The following is a 21,718-nucleotide window of genomic DNA, read 5'->3' on the forward strand; positions in this document are numbered from 1 at the left end:
TATTTCACTTTTATTATAAGTTTGTAAAAGTTATTGATATGTTGTCCATATTAACTCTTGTTATAGCTCAAGTAATGTTTTTCCCAGTATCCTTGCCTTTGTTTTGTTTGGGGTATCTTTGTTGTAATTAAAAAAAAATCCTATAGTCAAGCATGCATAACTTATTGACTAAATGGGACTTGGAGGGCAGAATTATGAAATAGACTTTTTCCCTTACACAGCACAAGTCAAATGTTTCTCCCTTCTCAGGTTCCAGAAGGCATCTCAGGCACTATCAGGATCAACCATTACGGTCATCTCCGGTTATCATTCCCCAGTCTGATGATCAGATATTGAATGTCCAGCCTAATCTAAACCTAAGTCTCCCACTCTCATCTGGGGAAGGGCTCCCCCAGCCATGGTGAGAAGTGAAGCCAGCTGGACTTCCTGGGTCGAGTGGGGACTTAGGGAACTTTCCTGTCTTACAAGAGGATTGTAAAACGCACCAATCAGTGCTCTGTAAAATGCACCAATCAGCAGGATTATAAAAGTAGCCAATCCTGGGGAGGATTGAAAAAAGGGCACTCTGATAGGACAGAAAAGGAACATGGGAGGGGACAGTAAGGGAATAAAAGCTGGCAACCCCCAGCCAGCAGCTGGCAACCCCCAGCCAGCAGCTGGCAACCCCCAGCCAGCAGCTGGCAACCTGCTGGGGTCCCCTTCCGCGCTGTGGAAGCTTTGTCCTTGCGGTCTTCACAGTAAACCTTGTTACCACTCACTCTTTGGGTCTGTGCCATCTTTAAGAGCTGTAACACTCACTGCGAAGGTCCACAGCTTTATTCTTGAAGTCAGCGAGACCATGAACCCACCGGCAGGAACTGACTCTGGACACAATGGTGGCTCCTGACCAGACCCTCAGAACCTGAGGACGGGGTGAGTCCTGACCTTATTCTTCCTCATGCCCATTCCCTGTGTTGGTCTCCACAGATGGCCAAGACGGTGGGCCAGTGGAGAGGGCCTTATCTCATTGGTGACATTTCAGTTGGACATTGGTGCCTGCTGGACAGTAGATGCCAACACTTGGATTCTCTTTCTTTTTAAAATTGTGATAAAATATACATAACATAAAATTGACCATCTTAGCCACATTAAAGTTACAGTTGAATGGCATTAAGTGCATTCACATTTTTGTAAAACTGATACCACCATCCATCCCCAGAAATTCTTCATCTTCCCAAACAGAAACTCCATACCCATCAAACACCTCCCTGTTCCCCTTTCTCCCGCTAGCGCCTGGTGACCACCATTCTACTTTCTGTCTTGGTGAGCTTATCTGACTCTCTTTTCCTATTTGGAGCTCCTGCAGGTTCTCAGAAGGCAGTCCCTGTGGCCCTGTGTCGTCTAACCCTAGCAGAGTCAGGCACGACCTGGGGCTATCCCAGGCCCTGCTGGTGGCAAGGTTCCCAGGGTCCTCTGTGATCCATGCCTGAGATGCCCATCTGCTCTCAGGACACAAGTCGCTCTGTCTCTCCCACTCTGTCCTCCCAGGAAGCTCTAGGCAGCTTCTGACACTGTAAATTTCGCCAAGCCAGGGGCAGCTTTTCAGGGAGTTCTCTCCAATCATCCTCATTTGGCATGAGCTGGGGAAAACACACCTATCCCCACAGGGAAAGGTGACAGGTGAAGTATCTGCATAGCTTCTTCAAAGAGAACTCGTTGCACCCTCCTCACAGTCCTCCTTTAGGGCCCAGGAGGCAGAACAAATTTTGTTGGGGCTGCCCTTCACAAGTCTTTCCGGGAAAGCTGCTCACTCTGGTACGATATGTGACCCTTTGCTCTTGGATGCAGCTTGAAATCAGAAGAGCCCCTGTGACTCCCTGCTGCACAGGCTATCCTATCCTTTATGGATTAAAAAAAAAGAGATTTTGAGAATCAAGTCAGAGGGGGGTTCCGGGAGGCCCAGTAGGGATGTGACAAAGAACGTCTCCCCAACCCAACTCTACTCAGGCCTTCCTGAGCTCTTTTCCGACTATGTCTGACTTTGCGACCCCCATGTTCGTGTCTGCATTGTCCAGTTTTAGCAAGAACCCTGCTAAGTCAGTTTAGCCAGGAACCCCACCCTCGGTATCTGATCAGGTTCCTTATCCCCCACCACTCCCAGATGATGTCTGGTCACCCTGGTTTGTCTTCAGCAATAATCCTCTCAGGTCAGTTAAGCCAGAATCCCCCCACAGCCCTGATGTTTCTTCTGAGTAATTTTCCATCCACTGACCCCTGTCCTACTCCTTGGTGATAAATTCCCACTTTTCCTTGTTGCGTTCAGAGTTGAGCCCAGTATCTCTCCCCCACAGCAAGACCCCACCACAGTGGTTCCTGTACTTATCATAATGGTCCTAAATAAAGTCTGCCTTATCATGCTTTAACGAGAGAATGAATAACTTTGTCTTGAATAGATGTTCCAGATCTCTCTCCTCTTGCACAAGCAGGCCTCATGGTGTGGGTGTGAGGGTGCCTTCTGGGCAGGGAGCCCCAGCAGGAGAGCAGTGAGGAGGCTATTGCAATAACCCAGGCAAGAGGCTGGGAGCTGTGGCTCATGCCTGTAATCCCAGCACTTTGGGAGGCCAAGGAGGGCAGATCATTTGAGGTCAGAAGTTTGAGACCAGCCTGACCAACATGGTGAAACCCCATCTCTACTAAAAAATACAAAAAATTAGCCAGGCATGGTGGTGCTTGCCTGTTGTCCCAGCTACTTGGGAGGCTGAGGCATGAGAATCACTTGAACCTGGGAGGCAGAGGTGGCAGTCAGCGGAGATCGCGCCATTGCACTCCGGCCTGGGTAACACAGCAAGACTCTATCTCAAAAAAATAAATAAATAAAATAAATAAAAACAACCCAGGCAAGAAATAACTAGGCTTGTGGGAATCGTGTTACCCTATTCCGGAAAATCATTATTTAATCCATAAATTATACTATAGTTCCTTCAGAATCATTTTCGAATTCAAGAACCCATCAAGTCATCCTGGAAAGCGCTAGTTATGAGGACGTAAAAGATGAAGTCCCTGCCTTCTTCGGAGGAGACAGCTGGACCAAAACAAGGAGATGGACAGTCAGGGCGTGGGCGGGCCTGCCTAGCTCGGCCATGCTCCGGAGGCTTTGACTACTGGATCCACAGCCCAGCTCAGAGCCATGCCCCTCCCCTTGGCATTTCCAGGTCCAGTGTTCTGTGGGTGATGCTCTCTGGGGGTGATGCGTGCTGCATTCCACAAACCGACCATGCTGGTTCCTCGTAAACACAGGAGGCCAAAGAGAGTGAATTAAGGAGGCTTGTTAAATGGGGCATGATAAATATCATTTAGCTGGAGCATTTGAGCTCTGGCGCCATCCAATGAATGCATCAATTGTCTGCTTGAGGCTGTTAATTTGCTAACACCTGGAATCACAGGCCATCAACCATTTCTACCACAGACTCGGCACGCCATGAGAAGTGAGCACGCCGGTGCTCCGCGGCTCTAGCAAGCTACTAAAATGCATCAAAACCTCACTACATACCCCATAAATACGTACAATTTAATTATATGTAAAATTTACAAATAAAATTAAATTAATAAAATTTAAAATAAAAAATAAATAATTTTAGACAGGCATTCCTGGGAGATAGTGCAGGTTAAGTTCTAGACCACCACGATAAAGTGAATATTGCAATAAAGCAAGTCACGTAAAAAATAATTCCAAAATTCTCACTTGCAGCTATGTACACATATGTATATGTGTGTTTATATGTATGTATATCTATCTATCTGTTTATCTATCTATGTCTGATTTTTGCACTGCTTACTGACACAAAGCAAACTCCACTTCTTTTCTTATAGAAGCTGGCATAAAAAGGCCTGGTTCACTCATCCCCACCAGGATCTCACTTCTTCAGTTTTAATTACCCCACAAAATAGATGTTATAAAATGTAGTCACACTTTATATATTCCTATGATGATATAGGACTATATAATCATGTGGCCAGATTGAATAGATAGAAGTGTTCCACTGTGGGGAACATGCTCAGGTTTCATTTGCACATATCAAGCATCCCCAAAAGAAAACAAACCAACAGGGAGACAGAATTGGTGAGTTGTTCCAGAATAGCTGCTATTCCCTGCCTTCAGCTGAGACAGGCATCCAGGCCTCCCTTCTACAGATGAGGAAGTGGAGTGTGGAGATGCTGCCATGCCCTTGCACCCCTGGGCTCACTCCCAGCTCTGTCTGAACCCCTTTCTCAGCCATCCCAACACCTGGACTTGAACCCCGTCTCTGCTATCAGTTTGGTGTGGGATAAATATTCTGGGATCCACAACATCCTCTTGAGCATTGAATGCTTTTGCTCTTTTATGTTGCTCATCAATGATGTTTTCTTCCTGCATCTCAGATGCCACCTCCAGCATTACTCTCATAAGAACACATGACTGCCACACAGCAGAAGGTTGGCTGTGCAAATCCTGATGCCAGTGGGAATTCTGGTAAGGCCAGCAGCAGCAGGAAGAATGAGACAGGACTGAACCTCCCAGGGTCCTGTCCTATGTATGAAGAAGGGAAGGGCTGGCCCAGCCTTCCATGGGGAAGGGCAGAGCATGCTCTGAGCATCCTGAGGAATGCATGAGTGAGCCGCACCATTCGGTCCTGGTAGCAAGCAAGGAAGAAATGAGATGAGATTCCAGTCTACGCGGTACCTCGGAATCAGTCGTCCTCCTGAGCGAGAAAAGGGTTCCTGGATCATGGTGGCAAACAGATGAATACAAAACTCCTCTTTTGCAAAACCCACAGTAGGGGGCAAGCAGCTGTCAGCACACCACGCTTTGGTAGAGGCAAAGCAGCTCAGAATGCTTAATGTCCCTTAAGGATCAGCAGTGCACATGGAGCCTGCTTCTGTGAAAGGGCTGGAGGACTCCACTGCTCCATGACTAATTAAAATGCACCAGAGCTTAGGTACCATGCAAGTTGTCTAAGGGTTTGCTCACATTGCTCCCCATGGGCAGCCCCAACAGAAGTTGGAGGAGGCAAAGCCGGCAGATCCACATCCTCAGTGGAGGTGGCCTCCTGCTGCCTACACAGGCCAATCCAGGGATGAGCCAGGGAGTGGTGCAGGAGCCAGAAGGTACTGGGACACAGCTTCTTCTGCAGGTTCCAGGTGGAACTTCCAGAACGCCAAGAAGGTTTTTGGGAGATTGGGGACAATGTTAATTAATAATAATTGTTAATTAACAATGTGTATTTCTCATTCTCTCATATTTCTAAAAGATGAGTGAGGCAATTGCTCTATGGGAAAATCCAATCATTTACTGACAGTATATTGACTGTCAATCATTAATTGCCTCCATGAAAAACCTCTGCAAATCTCCTATAGCAATTTCTCCTGGAGCACTTAAAATATCATCAGATTAAAGAACTGTTTCTATACTATTTCACATTCAGGAATATATCTGCTTCTCCCAGGAGGTGTAGCAGTCCATACAGGTATAGTCTCTACCCACAGTAGTAAACAAAATTAAAAATGTCCCGTTTAGCATAAGTGAGAGAAGGGCAGGTTCCCTGGCCCCAGCATTACTGAGGGCTGGTTGACTTACACACAATGTGCATTTCCCTCTAGGAAAGTGGGAATAATAACAACTGTTTTCTCCCAGGTAAAGCAACACAAGATATGCTCAACAAAGTGTTTAGAGTTCTTCAGAAGAAAGCTACAATAAAATAATATAGTGCTTAGTGCTTCAGCTGTTTTCAGCCTAGTGCTTGTACACTGACTTACCCACATCTGAGCTACCACACAATTTAGGAGATGAAAAACATCAGTCCTACTCAAGCATTTTAGGTGAACATTTATTTAAGGAATTTAACAGGTAAAAGAAAAGGATTTAAAGAGTTAAGAGAAACTGATTGTGTTTGTGTGCGTGCATGTGTGTACGTGTTCGTATTTGGGCATATGTCTGTGAGTAAGTGCACGTGTGTGTGTGCCTGTGTGTATAGTTATATCTCTGTACATGAGTGTATGTGTGTGTTCATGTATGCATGCACACATGTGTGTGTGTCTGCATTTTTTTTTTCTCCAGCAGTGATCATTTCTGGTCCAGTGTCTTGACTGGCACCAAGTCAAGCATTGTCCTCCACGTCATCAGCTGCAGGCCAGATAATCTAAGGTGAGACCTGATCTTAGATTTCATTTACTTTCTGGACAAGTCTCCTGTGTCCCTTATTATTTTAAAAAGACTATTCCTTAGATTCAGCTTAGTGTGTCACGTGGAAGAGTACTCTCTGTTACTGATGATGCTGACTTAGCTCTGTAAAATGCCTGGAGTTGAGAGCCTCAACGGGAGACTTTCTCCCAAGCCCCGTATCTATCCTGCAGTTTACACAATGAACACCTCGTACGCTGAATGCTGGAAGCTTCAGCACATGACTGGCTGTCCACAAATGCTACCAGCTCACTGGGCCTGCCAGAAGCCCCTCGTCCTACCCACTCCACTTCATTCTGGTGTCAGTTATAGACAGTGGGTTCTTGGCTGGTGAGAGCTTCCACACTGGCCTTCCTCGTTTTGCTAAAGACCAGGTGGAGGTACTGGCGTGGAGGACAGTGGATGAGAGGTCTTCTATAATAATAAAATTGTGAAGCCTGGGGACAGCACCCTAGTTATAGACTTCAGCACTGTAGTGAGAGAAATGCACTCTGTACTTAGGAATCATGTGTTGCTCTGTATTTCAACCAGATATATGGAATTAACTGAGTCCTATCCAACAGAGGCCACTTTATAACACAGAAGCCAAGTTAAACCCTTTAGATGAATGTCAATCCCATTAAACCCCATAAGAGGAGGGAGGTTTAGTTGAATGTTAAGGAAACTGATAGGGGCTTTTCTGCAAAGAAAAGACACAAGAAAGCTGTTCTTTGTAATGCATAGTTATAAAGAGTGAGCCCAGAAAGAACTTTATCTTTATAATTAATAAAAGGCATGTTAAATAAGTGTCACTGGCCCTTCAAATAAATTGCTTAAAATGCAATTATTGCTCTTAAATGAATAAATGGCCATAAAGACCTTCAGTAATCCAAAGGAATGAAGACTAGGGCTGATACAGATCACAGAGCACTAACAACCTTTATTTAAATAGTAGTTTAAAATAGAAATGTTTTGCTAGATGTATTGTAAAATCTTTAGCTTCAGATATTCTCAATAACTGCATTATTTATTTCAACCAGCTTATTTGATTTGTCACTTAAAACTGTTACAAATGCATATTTTAAAGGCATAGGACATGGTGGAGTGAGTAGGGACATAAGTCTGAACACTTGGCTCATGAGCCCACAGGCTTGTGACCCTGAAAACAACTTTATTTCTCTGAGCACGGGGATACCTTTCAATAAACAAAAATACTGGCCTCATTGAGTTTTCAGCGTGTTCCAATGAGGTAAGAAATGTGAAAATATCATGTGCTGTGAATATTATTAGTCAGAGTTAATATTAATCATTGCATTTTAAACATGATATATTTAACTCCCGCTCCAAACTGCCAACCACAATGGTAAACATGCTAAAGTTTCTACGTATGGAACAACAAAACCAATCCTACATTTGGCTCTGAAGTTAGCACTTTCTTTTGAAGCACTGACATGCTGATAACAATCAGTTCAGTCAATTTGCAGGAAAAAAACATTTGGACACGATGTTTTGATTGACTAAGACAAAACAACAGGTCACCTGTCTGAATCACACTGTTCAGTGGGGCAGTTTTATGTCTTCTTGTTTTAAATGCAGTTTTGGAACGAATCAAAGCATTAGAGACATAACTGCTTTTCCGGGGGCATAATATTTCCAACTGTGAAGATCCACAGGTCTCAGTAGCTGTTGACTCCTGTGATGTGAAGGAGGGAGGGGCTTCTCTACTCAGCTCATTCACGTTGACACAGGGCACTGACAATTGAATCATCTCAGTGGTTTCGTTTGTTCACGGGCTTTGCAGGCTATTGGAGTATGTAGGGCCATGTGTTCAGATTCCAAATGATTCAACTGAGGCCTGGCGAGTAAAATGAGGCCATGGAACCTCAGAGTCAATAAGGATCCAGAATCCAGTCACTAACTTTTAGCCCAGTACATTGTCTGAAGCCCTGTGTGCCGAGTCTCTGCCTTGATACAGTCAATGTGCAGTCAATACAAGGCCAGTACTTGAATTTTTTAAAAAGAGATAAAAGGCCAGACGCGGTGGCTCATGCCTGTAATCTCAGCACTTTGGGAGGCTGAGGCGGGTGGATCACCTGAGGTTAGGAGTTCGAGACCAGCCTGACCAACATGGTGAAACCCCATCTCTACTAAAAATACAAAAATTAGCCAGGGATGGTGACAGTCACCTGTAGTCCCAGCTACTCGGGAGGCTGAGACAGGAGAATTGCTTGAACCTGTGAGGTGGAGGTTGCAGTGAGTCGAGATTGCGCCACTGCACTCCAGCCTGGGTGAGACAGTGAGACTCTGTAAAAAAAAAAAAAAAAAAAAAAGGAAAGACAAAGGAAAACAGAAACAAGAAAAACCTGGAAGACGAGCCATATACACTTAGGACAGAAGTGGCAAGGATGGTAGGCAGGTGCAGGGCTTACTGTGCAATGCTTGCTCTAACATCAAGCCTTCCCAGAGATGGACTGAGAATAGAGGACTATTGTTGACAGTCAGACAGAGCATGCTCTCAGTGTCTGCAGAAGCTGGGTTCCTGGCTGTTGGGCCAGTGAGACTCCTCACACCACCTCTCAGGAAAGTCACAGGGAGAGTATTGGCAGCTGGGCTTAGGGCCACACAGGGCTGGGTGGATTGGCAACTTGGAACCTATCGCTAAAGGGCCAACAAGTGACAAGCTAACAACACCAGTATCCCACAGAGGAAAACAACACATACCTTGAATTTCAAATCTGGGTCTCATTGAGCAAACTGCAACCTCCAGTTGGCTCTAGGGGGGGGCGTCTATGATGGAGAAATGCAATATGGTATTGGGCCCAGTGGTGGTGTGATGTGACCAGCAGGTCACTGTCGCAAGAGAGGAGCTGGGCCTGCCACCACCAGGAGGTAAGCTGCGGGCATGGGCCCAGTTACCCACCACCACAGCGTCACACGGGAGTGCCTCATGCTTCCCGCCTCACTTCCCCACTCTGCAGCTTTCAGTGGATTCCCCTTGCAGCTCTGTAGGTAAATGAGTTAGTGGATTCCTCTATGAGTTATTTTGTTGTTGTTGTTGTTATTTGGACAGGCAAAACTTTCTTTGCTCTTCTCACCAAAAAAAAACTGGGTTCCCATCTATCAAAAGGCATATGTCTGTAAAGCTATGAGTCAATTAAATTACAAATCAAAGACTATTTCTGACTGAGTCATGTCGACGCCTTATAAGAACTTAGAGTAGGTCCCCAGGAAGTTCCTTTCTCAGGGAAAGAACTACTTCTAGTCAATCCTTGTTTCTGAAAGTTAGCTTTCTGTATATTGAATCATCCTGAAGCAGGGAATCCCTGGAAGTGAATATTTTGTCTGAATTTGCACCCTGTAGTGGGAAGGTGGGCAGTGCCCTGCACAAGGAGCTCTGCCCTGTGGTTCGGCAAAAGGAGGGCAATTCAGGCCAGGGAGCAACGTCCTCATGTGGGGGCGGTGTGGCCTCAACAACCCCAAACAGATGCGCAGCCTAAACTACACAAACACTGACCTGCATGGCACAAAGCAGGAGATTTCTATCTCTTATGAAAACAGGCAAACAGCCAATCACCCTCCATGCTTCATGTTAGCAAGATCACCGTCCCAGCAGGTGGTTAATTGGCATGTTGTGGCATTCCTCCGTGGTCCAACCCACCATAACAAACCAGGGTTGTGGGTGACCCCAGGGGAGGCTGGCTGCCTGGAAAGGGAAGAAAGTGCACCGTGGACTCTTTATCACTCCAGAGGAGAGTCATTGGGTTTACTCCCTGCAGTGGTTTTCATTGTCATTAAAAATAATAACAATAATAACAAACAGAAAATTAAAAATAAAGCTCGCAGCACCACAGCCATTGGTGCAGCATTGTGCGGTGGCGCAATGTTAGCAACCAAGCGCTATTTACCCTCTGACTCTTTCAATCTATGTGCATTTCACAAATATTTACTAAGTATCATGGATACACAGATAGAAAGAGGTGATTCCCTACCCTTGAGGAGCAAGCAGCCTAATGAGGAGATAGATGCATAAACAGACAATTTCAACACGATGTCAATGCACTATAATAAACACATAGACAAGGCCCAGCGAGAATGCAGGGAGGGACCCCCTGAGACTATTCATGGGCAGGTGCCGCGGGGGGGACCCCCTGAGACTATGCATGGGCAGGTGCCTCGGGAAAGGCTGGTCAGAGGAGGGGAGAGGAAACGTGGCTTTTGTGGGGGACAGGAGGTCCCAGAAGCATTCAGGCTGGAAGGATTCCATGCAGTGGAACAGCTCGTTCAGTGTCTCATGGGAACCGCAGACCTGTAATGTTTGGGCAACCAGGCATAAAGGTGGCTGGGACATGGGGAAGGTGTGTCAAGCAAGTGGGAATAAGCTAGACAATGGGGGAGTCTCATACAGACCTTGATCAGGGGATGCCAATACCTTGCAAGCCAGGGTCCTCTGGTCCGGTGGGTTGGTGAGATTGGCAATTGCAGCCTCAGAAGCAGAATGCCCAAGAGGGCGGTAATTCCAAGCAACACAGCCAAGCTTCAAACCACGGCCCCCATTCCATCCAGGGCAGCCTTGAAAGACAGAAATAGAACACGAGAGACATCTGCAATTGTACGTTTTCTAGAAGCCACATTTTCAAAAAGTCTAAAGAAGCGGGTAAAATTAATTTTTATTATAAAAATGATTTTGCCCACTATAGCTAAAATATTATCATTTCAACATGTAATCAGTTCCCAAAAAGTATTAATGTATTATTTTTCTTTGTATTTTCCATTGTAAGTCTTCAAAACTCAGTGTGTATTTTACACATACAGCACGTCTCAGTTCAGAGCAGCCACATTTCAACAGCTCCATAGCCACACGTGGCTGTTAGTGGCCATGTGGGCCAGCACAGGTCTAGAGTCTGAAGTGTCCAAGACACATGTTCTCCATTCAGGCCATAATTGGACAGAACACCATACTTGCTGGTATTTCTTTTCCAAAAGGTACATAGAAATGAAACAAGTACCCCTGCCAAAAGACATATAGTCATCCAATATTTCAACTGCAAGCTATAGGACTAAGTTGGTGGGAAAAGTTGTCTTAAAATAAACATGTACTGCATACTTCTCTTTGATTTCCAAAGCTTGAAGAGGAGAGGGTGGCATAGGATAATTTGCATTTTAATAAACACAGCCTCTTGCAAAACAATGCTCAACATTCTTGATGAGCGCCTCCCAATAACAATAATTACCATCAGAAGATGCCATGCCAGCATTCTCTAATGACTGTCTCCCAAGGCAGGCCATGTTTTGATTGACTTAAGGCAAAGCTGTTAAGTAACTTGCATGGGGCCATCCAGGGCGTTGGGTTTATGCAACTTGTTTCCCAGGAGGAAAGCAGTTTAATTTCCCTTAATCGGGCCACAATAGAGTTGGCATTAGAAGTAGGACTACAGCATGGGAATGTGTACACAATTTTTCAGTACTTAGGACCTCAGAGGGGCCCTAATTGTCCTTTAAAGCACAGGGTAGTCAGTGGTGATGTCACCAGCCTCATGTATCGTGTCAACTCTGCCATATTGCCCCATCCCATGCTGGATGGCTCCACTCTACTCAACTGAGGATGGGTGTACGTTTGGTTGAAGATTTAGCCACATCCAAGGGTCTGCTGGGTCCTATAGGCTTTCACAGCTTAATCCCTCACGTCCTCAGGCAGGCTTGTACCTGGCTTGCAGAATTCCCATCCCAAGCGCTCTGTGGTCTTGGGCTCCTTTCCAATTCTCAGTTTTGACAACAGCACTGTGGTGTTTGCAAGCACAAGACAACCCCACACGCCCTGCCAGGGCCTTATAGCAACTTTGTAGAAAAGCACTCACAAGAGATGCTCACTCACTCTGAGTCACCATGCACCAAGCACCGAACCAAAAGCTGTGCCGGGATGAGATCAGTAAATCTTCTGTGCCACTCCATGAAATGGGTCTGGTCATGATCCACATCATACAGACGGGGAACCCAGGGAGGTTGTGTAACTTGCTTTTGCAGCTCAGTAAGACCTGCCAAAGCCAGTTGATTCCGGGGGGCAAAGATTTAAGCTACTAGACATGGCATGCTTTATTTGGCGTGGTTAATTTCTTGTCTTGTATGGTTATTAAATAGAAACACCATGGCAGGCAGAATTCTACAGTGACTCCCAAGATTTCCACCCTCTCACATCCATGCCCTGTGGAATCCCCTCCCTTAGGTGAGGGAGAAACCCATGAATACGACGGAACAGCACTTTCATAATTTGATCAAAACTTGGCTGACTTTGAATTGATTAAAAGAGACTATCCAGGAAGGCCTGACCTAGTCAGGTAAGATTCTTAAAGGCCCTTTCTGAAGAAAGAAAGATTCTAAGCATGAGAGAAGCTGTGGATGGGGCCAAGTAGCAAGGAACCCCAGAAACCTCCAGGAGCTGAGAGCAGCCCCTGGCAAGCAGCCAGCAGAGAATGAGAGCCTCAGTCCTACAACTTTCAGGAACTAAAGAGGACCCTGAGCTGCAGGAATGAATGCAGGCCAGCTAACACCCTAATTGTAGCCAGTTGGAAGCCCTGCACAGAGAATCCAGCCTGGATTCCTGACCCATAGAAATGGTGACGTAATAAATATATGTTGTTTTAAGCCACTGAGTCTGGGGTAATTTTTTACATAGCAAAAGACAACATATCCACATACTTTTCCATCTGCAGGTGGACTTATCTGATTATCAATACTTGCAAAAGGGGGCATTAGAAATACCTTCCTTTAATTAGTTGCTCCATTTCTGCAGGCTCTTCCTCACTGGCAATATTACTATTTTAAAAATAATTAATAAACTTTATTTTTAGAGCAGTTTTAAGTTCACAGCAAAATTGAGTGAAAAGTACAGAGATTTCCCATTTACCCTCTGCCCCCACACATCCACAGCCTTCCCCATTATCAACATCTCCCCACCAGAGAGGTTCATTTGTTACAATGGATGAATCTACATTGACATATCATTATTACCCAGAGTCCATAGTTGACATCGGAATTCACTTTTGGGGCGGTACCGTCAATGGGTTTTGACAAATGTATAATGGCATGTATCCACCAGTATAATATCACACAGGGTAGTTATTTTCATGCCCTAAAAATCTTCTATGCTCAACCTATTCATCCCTCTCTCCCTTCTAACTCCTGGCAACCACTGACTTTTTACTGTCTCTATAGTTTTTCTTTTCCAGAATGTCATATAATTAGAACATATAGTAAGTAGCCATTTCAGGTTGACTTCTTTCACTTAGTAATATGCATTTAAGGATCCCCCATGTCTTTTCATGGCTTGATAGTTCCTTTCTTTTTAGGGTGGAATAACATTCCATTGTATGAATGTACCACATTTTATTTATCTATTCACCTACTGAAGGACATCTTGGTTGCTTCCAAGTTTTGGCAATGATGAATATAGCTACTATAATCATCTATATGCAGTTTTTTTTGTGTGGACATAGTTTCCAACTCCTTTGAGTAAATACCAAGGAGCATGATTGCTAGATCTTATGTTTAGTTTTGTAAGAAACTGATAAACTGCCTTCCAAAGCGACTGTACATTTTGCATCCCCATCAGCATTGAATGAGAGTTCTTGCTGCTCCATGTCCTCACCAGGATTTAGTGTTGTCAGAGTTCTGGGTTTTGGTGTGTGGTGGTATCTCATTGTTTCAATTTGCAGTTCCCTAATGACAATGATGTGGGGCATCTTTTCACATGCTTACTTTCCAGCTGTACCTCCTCTTTAGTAAGATTTCTATTAAAGTCTTTCACTCATTTTTTAATCTAGTTGTTTGGCTTCTCATTCTCTTGATGTTGTCTTTTGCTGCGCAAAAATGTTTTATTTTACTGAAATCCAGTTATCAATTATTTCTTTCATGGACTGAGCCTAGCTGTTGTATCTAAAAAGTCATCACCATACCCAAGGTCATCTAGGTATTCTCCTATGTTATCTTCCGGGAGTTTTGTTTTACATTTTAGACTCAAGTCTATTGCCTACTTTAGTTAATTTTGTGAAGAGTACAAGATCTGTATCTAGAACTTTTTTTTTTTTTTTGGCATGAGGGTGTCCAGTTATTTCAGCCCCATTTGTTAAAAAGACATTTCTCCATTGTATTGCCTTTGTCTTAGTCAAAGTTCAGTTGACTATATTTATGTGAATCTATTGGGCTCTCTACACTGTTCTGTTGAGATGCTTGTCTATTCTTTCACTGATACCACACTGTGTCAATTACTATATGACAAGGACATATTTGTATCCCTCCAAAATCCATATATTGAAACCCTAATCCCCAATGCGAAAGCATTTGGTGATGGGGTCTTTGAGAGGTAAATAGGTCACAGAGTGAAACCCTCATGGTGAGATTAGTGTCTTTACAAGAACTGACTTGAGAGAGCTTGTCTTTTCTCCCTCTGCTCTCCACTGTGAGATGACTAAAAGATGACTATCTGTGAATGAGAAAGAGGGCCCTTACCAAGACCTTGACCATACTGGTACCCTGATCTTGACTTCAAGCCTTCAGGACTGTGAGAAATAAATGTTTATTGTTTAAGCCACCCAGTCTGTGGTGTTCTGCTATGGCAACCCCACTAGGTTACCTATGAGGCTGGTGTCCTGGCTGCCCCTTGTAGGGCTCAAAGGTTGGACCACAGACTTGATCGGTGTGATTCAGTAACATGTCCTTGTTCCACAGTATTCAGTTAATTCTAAAAGGAATACTTTAAAAACTCACTAAAGTCTTCCATCCCTTCTTTCACACAAACCAAAGCAGCATTTTCAGCACTGCCGTATGTGATGAAAATATGGCACCCCAGGGGGCAAAAGAATCTTTTGTGCAAATGCAGATGAAACATCAGTTGTGATTTGCAGGACATAGAAGGGCCTGGATCTCAAAGATTGCTTGTTTCTTTTGCAAACTACAAAGTAAATTCTGTATCCCCCAACTGCCACCTTCTGACTTCTGTTCACAAACATTGGGCCAAGAGAGGCCTGAGGTCAGTATACATGCCTGCACGTGGCCTTCTTGAAGGCTTGTTTGCTTCATTTTTATGCCTACAAGGTTGACATTGAATTGAGTTGTCCTCTGCATGGTTGCTGAATCATGATATATCATTTAGTAAGAAGAAAATTGTGACCAGGTGCTACAACAAAGTTAAGGGATGATGAAGTTTGTGAGATATGATTTATGAACACAGTTAAGGGTGGATGGACACACTGGAGAATTTGCAGAAATAGGCTGGTAAAGGAAGGCATTGGAATCTACCTATGGACTTTTATAACTAAAAGATTGAAATTGACTTTCACCTGTACCACCCCACCCCTTCCTCACCTCAACTCCCCTACACCATTGGAGGGTTACAGGAAGCAAAATAGAATGTTCCAGGTTGATCTACCTGATACCTTGAGGAAAAGGCACTGGTAGGTTCTCACTAGAAGAAATATCAACAGACCACAGATCCTATTCTTCCCACCCACATTTCCCTTTTAAAAGTGTAAATTTTGGAGTTAGCTCTGGGTCTGAACCCCAGCCTGTCACAGTAGGGACAAGTTACCTACATGCTCAGAGCCTCTGTTTCCTTGTCAACTAAATCAAAATAATATAGTTGTCTCTACAGATGAACTTGAGATGTTGAAATAATATAGATACAGAGCCTGACAAATAAGATGCCTTCAAATCATTTCTCTGATTTGGACAATTTTCATTGAGTTATTTTATTTAGTATCTGCGTGGACCTGTCTCTGTGCTAGGAACTTTCATGCCACCATCTTGTAAGGTTAGTGAGCCCCCAAAACTTAAAGAAAGGGATGCTATGTCTGCACCAAGAAAGCTAAGAGGCAATTAAAAATACATATAAACTGGCAAGCTACAGCTCCTGTTTCTTTGTTCACCTGTTTTGTTTTGTTTCCACCCAGATGATGCCAAACAGTCACTGCAGAGGAATTTGCTGCACGGAGCTGTCTGGGATGCCTCAGACCTGCCAGCGGTAGAGCTGCCTGCCTTGCTTCCTCTTGCTTACTCACAGCTCTAAGTCTGAACTTGGCTGCAGCTGTCCTGAACAGCCCAGGAGGAGCCTAGGCAGGAGGAGGCTTCTCTCCTATGCAATTTGGCTGAATTTTAGTTACTCAAAAGAGCAAAGGAAGCACTTCTGAATGTTCGTCAGGAGGAGCCAACCACCTTAGCTTGCTCCCTGATGGGTTTTGTTCAGCCCCTGCCTTACTGTTGTCAGCCTGGACTGTCTTCTGGGCTTGGGTTCACCATGTGTCTGGACCACGGGAGTGTCTCTAGGTGTCTCCCCTCCTGTGCATTTCTCCTGGGCATAGACACCCATCCTGTGGAACACTGGGAGGAGGGTGCAAGACCCCACTGCACCCAGGCTTGGTTCCTCTTGGGTGCAGCAGCCTCATCCCCTTGCAAGCCTTCCTCCCACTCCTCCCAGAAGGCTCTGCTTCCTCCACTTGCTCCTCTCCTAGGTGTGAGCCAGCAGGGTTTGGTCACCCAGATATGAAGTATTAATGTTGGACTCCTGTCTGGAGTCGGGAGTCTATTAAGGAAGACATGTGGGAGAGGCCTGTGTTCAAGGCCCTTAGAACCATTCTGCCTGAGCCATCAGCTCCTTAAAAAGAAATCACCAAAGATCCCAAACAATGGCAGACTCCCCCTCCCACCCTTTGGGCTACTTGGTAAATAGGCCCACCAATTCTATCTCCAAAATATCTCCCATCAGGACCATGTGTATATTGACATCTTCATCTTCCATCAGGTCAGGGTTGCCAAAAAGCCTCCATCCAAATTTCCTGAAAAAGCCCAGTTTCTCTAAATGTGTGCATGAACACGGTGCTGGGCATGGCCCTCTCCTCTCAGTCCTTCTGCAACGCCCAGTGCCTTCACAGCCAAGGCCAGACTTCCTAGTGGAAGAGCAAAGTCCCTCCTGACACGGCTTCTGCTTGCATCTGCAGCCCCACTTCCCCCACACCACGCTGCACCCTGAGCTCCTCACGGAGAGCCACCGTGTTTCACACCTGCCGTGCTCTGGGCCAGGTCGCTGGGCTTGCTGGTCCTTAGACTTGGAGCACCTGATGCTGTTTGCCCATCTGTCTCCTTGTCAGCCTTTGAGAATTGGATCTGGCAGCCCCTCCTCAGGAAGCCCATGAGAGCCTCCGCCCCGTACTCACACAGACCCTGAGCTAGGTGGCCCCTGCCTGTGCCCCTCAGCTCCCAGCCCAGCTTCCATGCAGCTTTAGCACAGTTTACCAGCACCATCAAGACCCCTCTGGGAGGACAGAGAGCTCTGAAGGACAGAACACGCATGCCTTTCTGGTTGTTCCTCTGAAGCCTAGCACAACACTGACACGTGAGAAATACCGGCTGAATAAAAGGTGGAAGTAAAAAAGAACAACACTGACACGTGAGAAATACTGGCTGAATAAAAGGTGGAAGTGAAAAAGAAAGACAAGAAAGGAGGATAGAAGGAAGCAGAGTGGTTGGGAGGAAGGGAGGGGGGAATAGCTTTTCAAGGAAAAATGATGGATGGTATGAGAATGAAGGGGAGATGCCTATTTCCTACAGAAAATTTCTAGTGTCTTTAATAATGGCTTTTGGCATCACTCTTTTGTTTCTCATTTTCTAGACTCCACATTTAAGGCCTATCTAGTGCAAATCGAAGGGAGAAAAGGTACCAGTTCAATTGCCAAGCAAACTTAACATATAAGTTAGTCGCAGATCTGGACTGGAACACAGATCTTTCTCTTATTTTTGAAGCACTCAAGGTTGGGACTTTGACTATCAAACTTGGCTTCTTAAATAAGGTGATGCTTACCTGGGTTTCTTCCAAATCATCACACCCTCACTCAAACTGTGTTTAGAAAAGAAAGGGGAAATTAGCTGCTTGTTGCTCAAATATTAAGAGCTCCTTCCTGCAGATTGACGCCACTTTGTAGATCAGGCCACGCCTGGCAAAATTCTTGGCAGTGTTGTGTCTACACAGGAGAACACCCTCCTAATGGGCCGTGGGTTCACATTTCCTGTAGAGAGATGTGACTGCTATGCATGATACCCTGAAAAAGTGATGCTGTAGGTCCAGCTACCTGAACAATGCAGACTGCATCCCTTCGCAGCTGTGGAATGGGGAGCGCTGGTCCCACACTGAGGACTGAAGGATTCTCTGCTTTCTTGCTTGAACTGCAAAGGATGCCTTGACTTTGGGCTGCCAGGATGTGGACGGTGTGCTGGCTTTCACCTCGCCAATTGGCAAAGTTGGCTTGGCCAACCTGATGGGTCAAACACACCTGGGGTCAAAACAGAATCTCTAGCTCTACCCTCAGCCCTCAGTCCCATAGCCACATGAACAATCTGAGCAGTGTATTTTCTGGTGTGAACTGAAATAGGAGGACAAGGAGAGAGGAAACGAGGGAGGGATTTGAGCAGAGAAGAACACAGCCCTTGGCCCCATGGTGGGCTGTCACCAAGAAGGTGAAGGGAGGGGGCAGTCCCAATCTGAATCCCACCAAAATAGGTGGTAGAGGGTTGCCCTCCTTTCTTCCCTCACCTCTGACCCCGCTCTTCGAAGCCCTGGTCCTGTCAAGGCACCTATCCCATGGCCCATGTGGCAGTAGCTTGTTCCCAGCGACCACTCAGCTTTCCACTGAAAGGAAGCAGATAGAGAGTGAGTCGAGGTATCACTTACTCAAGGCAGAATCTTCCAGAACCTTCTAGACTCAAATGAGTGAAGTGGTTAAAGATAGAAGAGAAATCACTGGGAGCAAGGTCTCTAGATGGGGTTTTCTTCCCCCTGTCCCCACAACTCCCATGGCATAAGTGGCCATTTTATAAACTTGCTGCTGGGACAGCTTCATTCCAAAGATATTGTGGTTGGGCTGTGAACCCAGGAAGTTTACATGATCAATTTTTACCCAAAGGATTGTCACATGACCCCCAATGCTGGGATGACACAGAAATACAATCTGTCAAATTTATATGAATCCAAAGGGAAATGAAACATGTAAAACTGAGACTGCAGCCCAGTTTTTTGTTATGGCTTCAACAAAGCAATGCCACGTCAGCCTGTCTGAGCATAGCACATTGTCTTCATGTTGATGTGCAAGATTCCCTACAGACTGCAGACCAGGGCTCAGCAAGAACATGGAAGGAAAATGTCCCACAGCAAAAGGAGAAACAAATACAGATTAGAGTGTTTAACAGGGCCAGGCACACAGCAAGTCATCACTGGATGGCAAATCTAAACTCAGCAAGTCATTACTGCATGGTGAATCTAAGTTCTTACAGTTATCACTAGTACTGCAGACACCTAGTGGAGAGGTGTGCTTACTCATGCAGTGTGAGAGTAAGCTCAGGCTGCCAGCACAAAATACCATGGACTGGGTGGCGTAGACACCGCAATGTATCTCCCACAGTTCTAGAGGCTGGACATCCAAGATCAAGGTGCCAGCAAGGTAGATCTCATTCCGAGGTTTCTGCTCTTGGCTTGTAGGTGGCCACAGTCTCCCTGCGTGCTCAGGTGATCTCTTCTTTGTGTATGGAGGGAGAGGTGGGGGAAGCCTTCTGGTGTCTCTTACAAGGACACTAATCCTATTGGATCAGGGCCTCACCCTTATAACCTCATTTAACCTTAATTACTTCTGTAAAGGCCCTGCATCCAAATACAGCTGCACTGGGGGTTCAAGCTTCCACATGTGAATTTTGGGAGGATACAACATTCAGTCTATGAGATGGAGGCACAGTCCGGTAGCACTACTCTGAAGTTATCTGATGCTGTGCATCTTTATCTACATGGTGACACTTAATTCACAATTTATCCCCAGGACTCAGGCCAGCTAGGCAGGCATTATTAAAGAAAAGTCTGTCTGGTTCAGTAAAATCTTAGGATAAAATTCTACTAAGCCTATCAATTGGCTTTTGATTCCAGAACCATCTTTGTAAAAGGTTGTAGGGAAAATTTGTAAAAGGTTGTAGGGAAAAATATGTGGGGGAAAAACATTTAAATGAAATCATGGTCTCCTTTGGAAATCCAGGTTACAGAACATGGTGTGCAGGCGTGAGGGTCACCAGGTCTTGCTGGATTGCAGATGCTCATGGTGAAGACAGGAGTTTACAGGGGCAGTGGGTCTGCCCACATGTCCCAGCACTGATCCGTTGCTGACTCTCAGAACCTGGTCATCCAGGTGCTGTGTCCCCTACTCGTTTACTGTAACTGAGAAATTTTCCAGGCAAGGCGGAGCTGAAGCCTAAATATATCTTCAAGCCCTCATGCCTGTCTGCTTGCAAATATTTCACCCTTCCTTCTTGGCTATTTCCATCAATGTTGTTTTGTTCTGAGAGTGAATGCCCGGAGAGAGACATTCTGTACTTAACCGGTTTGTGTTTTGTGATTTTTGTGCTGGTACTAGCTCTTTCAGCACAGTGAAATTTTAAACAAGTAACTCTCTCTGCTTCCCAGACACTGTGCATTCCCTGCCCATGAGGAAGGAAGCAGCTTATTCCATTTTCACCCCAGCAGAACCCCTGCATGCAGGTTTAGGTCAACACTAGCTGCCAGCAGGATGGAGACCCAGCAGCACGCGGCAGACAGGAGTCTCGCCGCGGGTCCTTGATAGAAGAGTAACGAGACTTTTCTTGAAATAGTGTCCTGAGTTGAGATCTGAGAAGAACCTGTTATGCATCCTAGAACACAGTGCATTTGCAAGTCATAAGATGTTAGCACCGATTATGGAGCCTCGTGTGTTCTTAGGGGCTATTTCCGTGACCTCGTCGGGGGTTCAATGAGCAGCTTCAACAGAAAATTGGATTTCCTTTTCCTCCAAGGCTGTCTTATTTCCAGATTACTCTGGACCTAATTTGAATCGTGCACACCTACCATGGCAGGCTGTTTTCCTGTCCACCCAATGATCTCCATACAATCTCACTGCTGGGTAGCACCTCCATTCCCTTGCTTACCTAAGCCATCAAAACCTGCAACAACTCACAAAACCACAAAAAGCAACAGAAAATATCAGAAGATAATCCAATGAATCAAGACCTCCAGAAAACTGTGCATAATATAATTCAGTTTTTATTTCATTTAATGATAATGTCCACAGTTAATCAGGCATTCCTTATCATTTGGATCTACATGTTGAATAAACACAACATCCCTAGACCTTTGAGGGTTTTCTAAATAATCTGCTGTTGATTTTCTTAGGTACTGACCAGATTACTATGAATATTCCTGATAGAATATGCTGACAAGAAACAAACAGGACAAGCCTAAAATAGAGGCTCTGGTAAACATTCAGGGAAAAGTTTATTACTGACATGTGAGAGCTCGGTTTTCAAGGTTAATAAAATAAAGTTGACAGAAGTCGTGATGCCTCACATGACTCAGACCCATTTCTCCTTTCCCTCATAGCAGATACCAGTGGGCAGACAATTCAATGAAAAATCTTTGAATTCTGATTCCTGACTCAGAAAGAGAAACAAACCCCTAGAGCAGAAAACTTGTTCAGTGACAGGAAATATTCC

The 21,718-nt window shown here is 45.1% G+C and overlaps 2 long non-coding RNA genes across 3 annotated transcripts in view; one reads left to right on the top strand and one right to left on the bottom strand.

Moving 5' to 3' along the window:
- The first annotated feature begins 705 nt into the window (after positions 1 to 705).
- LOC104007927 (uncharacterized) lies at positions 706 to 21,554 on the top strand. Its single transcript, XR_682302.3, has 4 exons — positions 706 to 912; positions 6,077 to 6,160; positions 16,117 to 17,634; positions 20,658 to 21,554. It is a non-coding gene; the product is annotated as an uncharacterized LOC104007927 (long non-coding RNA).
- LOC134807650 (uncharacterized) overlaps positions 10,105 to 21,718 on the bottom strand; it is a 62,698-nt gene continuing 51,084 nt past the window's right edge. The window contains exons 9-12 of one of the 2 annotated variants that reach the window (XR_010148645.1): positions 18,750 to 18,845; positions 18,289 to 18,471; positions 10,605 to 10,744; positions 10,218 to 10,481 (exon numbers count right to left, since the gene is read on the bottom strand). This is a non-coding gene — a long non-coding RNA (uncharacterized LOC134807650). Of the gene's footprint in view, positions 10,745 to 18,288; positions 18,472 to 18,749; positions 18,846 to 21,718 lie in introns of both variants that reach the window. The other variant, XR_010148644.1, reaches the window with a different exon arrangement.

Source organism: Pan troglodytes, chromosome 11 (assembly GCF_028858775.2).
Source record: "Pan troglodytes isolate AG18354 chromosome 11, NHGRI_mPanTro3-v2.0_pri, whole genome shotgun sequence".
NCBI lineage: Eukaryota > Metazoa > Chordata > Mammalia > Primates > Hominidae > Pan > Pan troglodytes.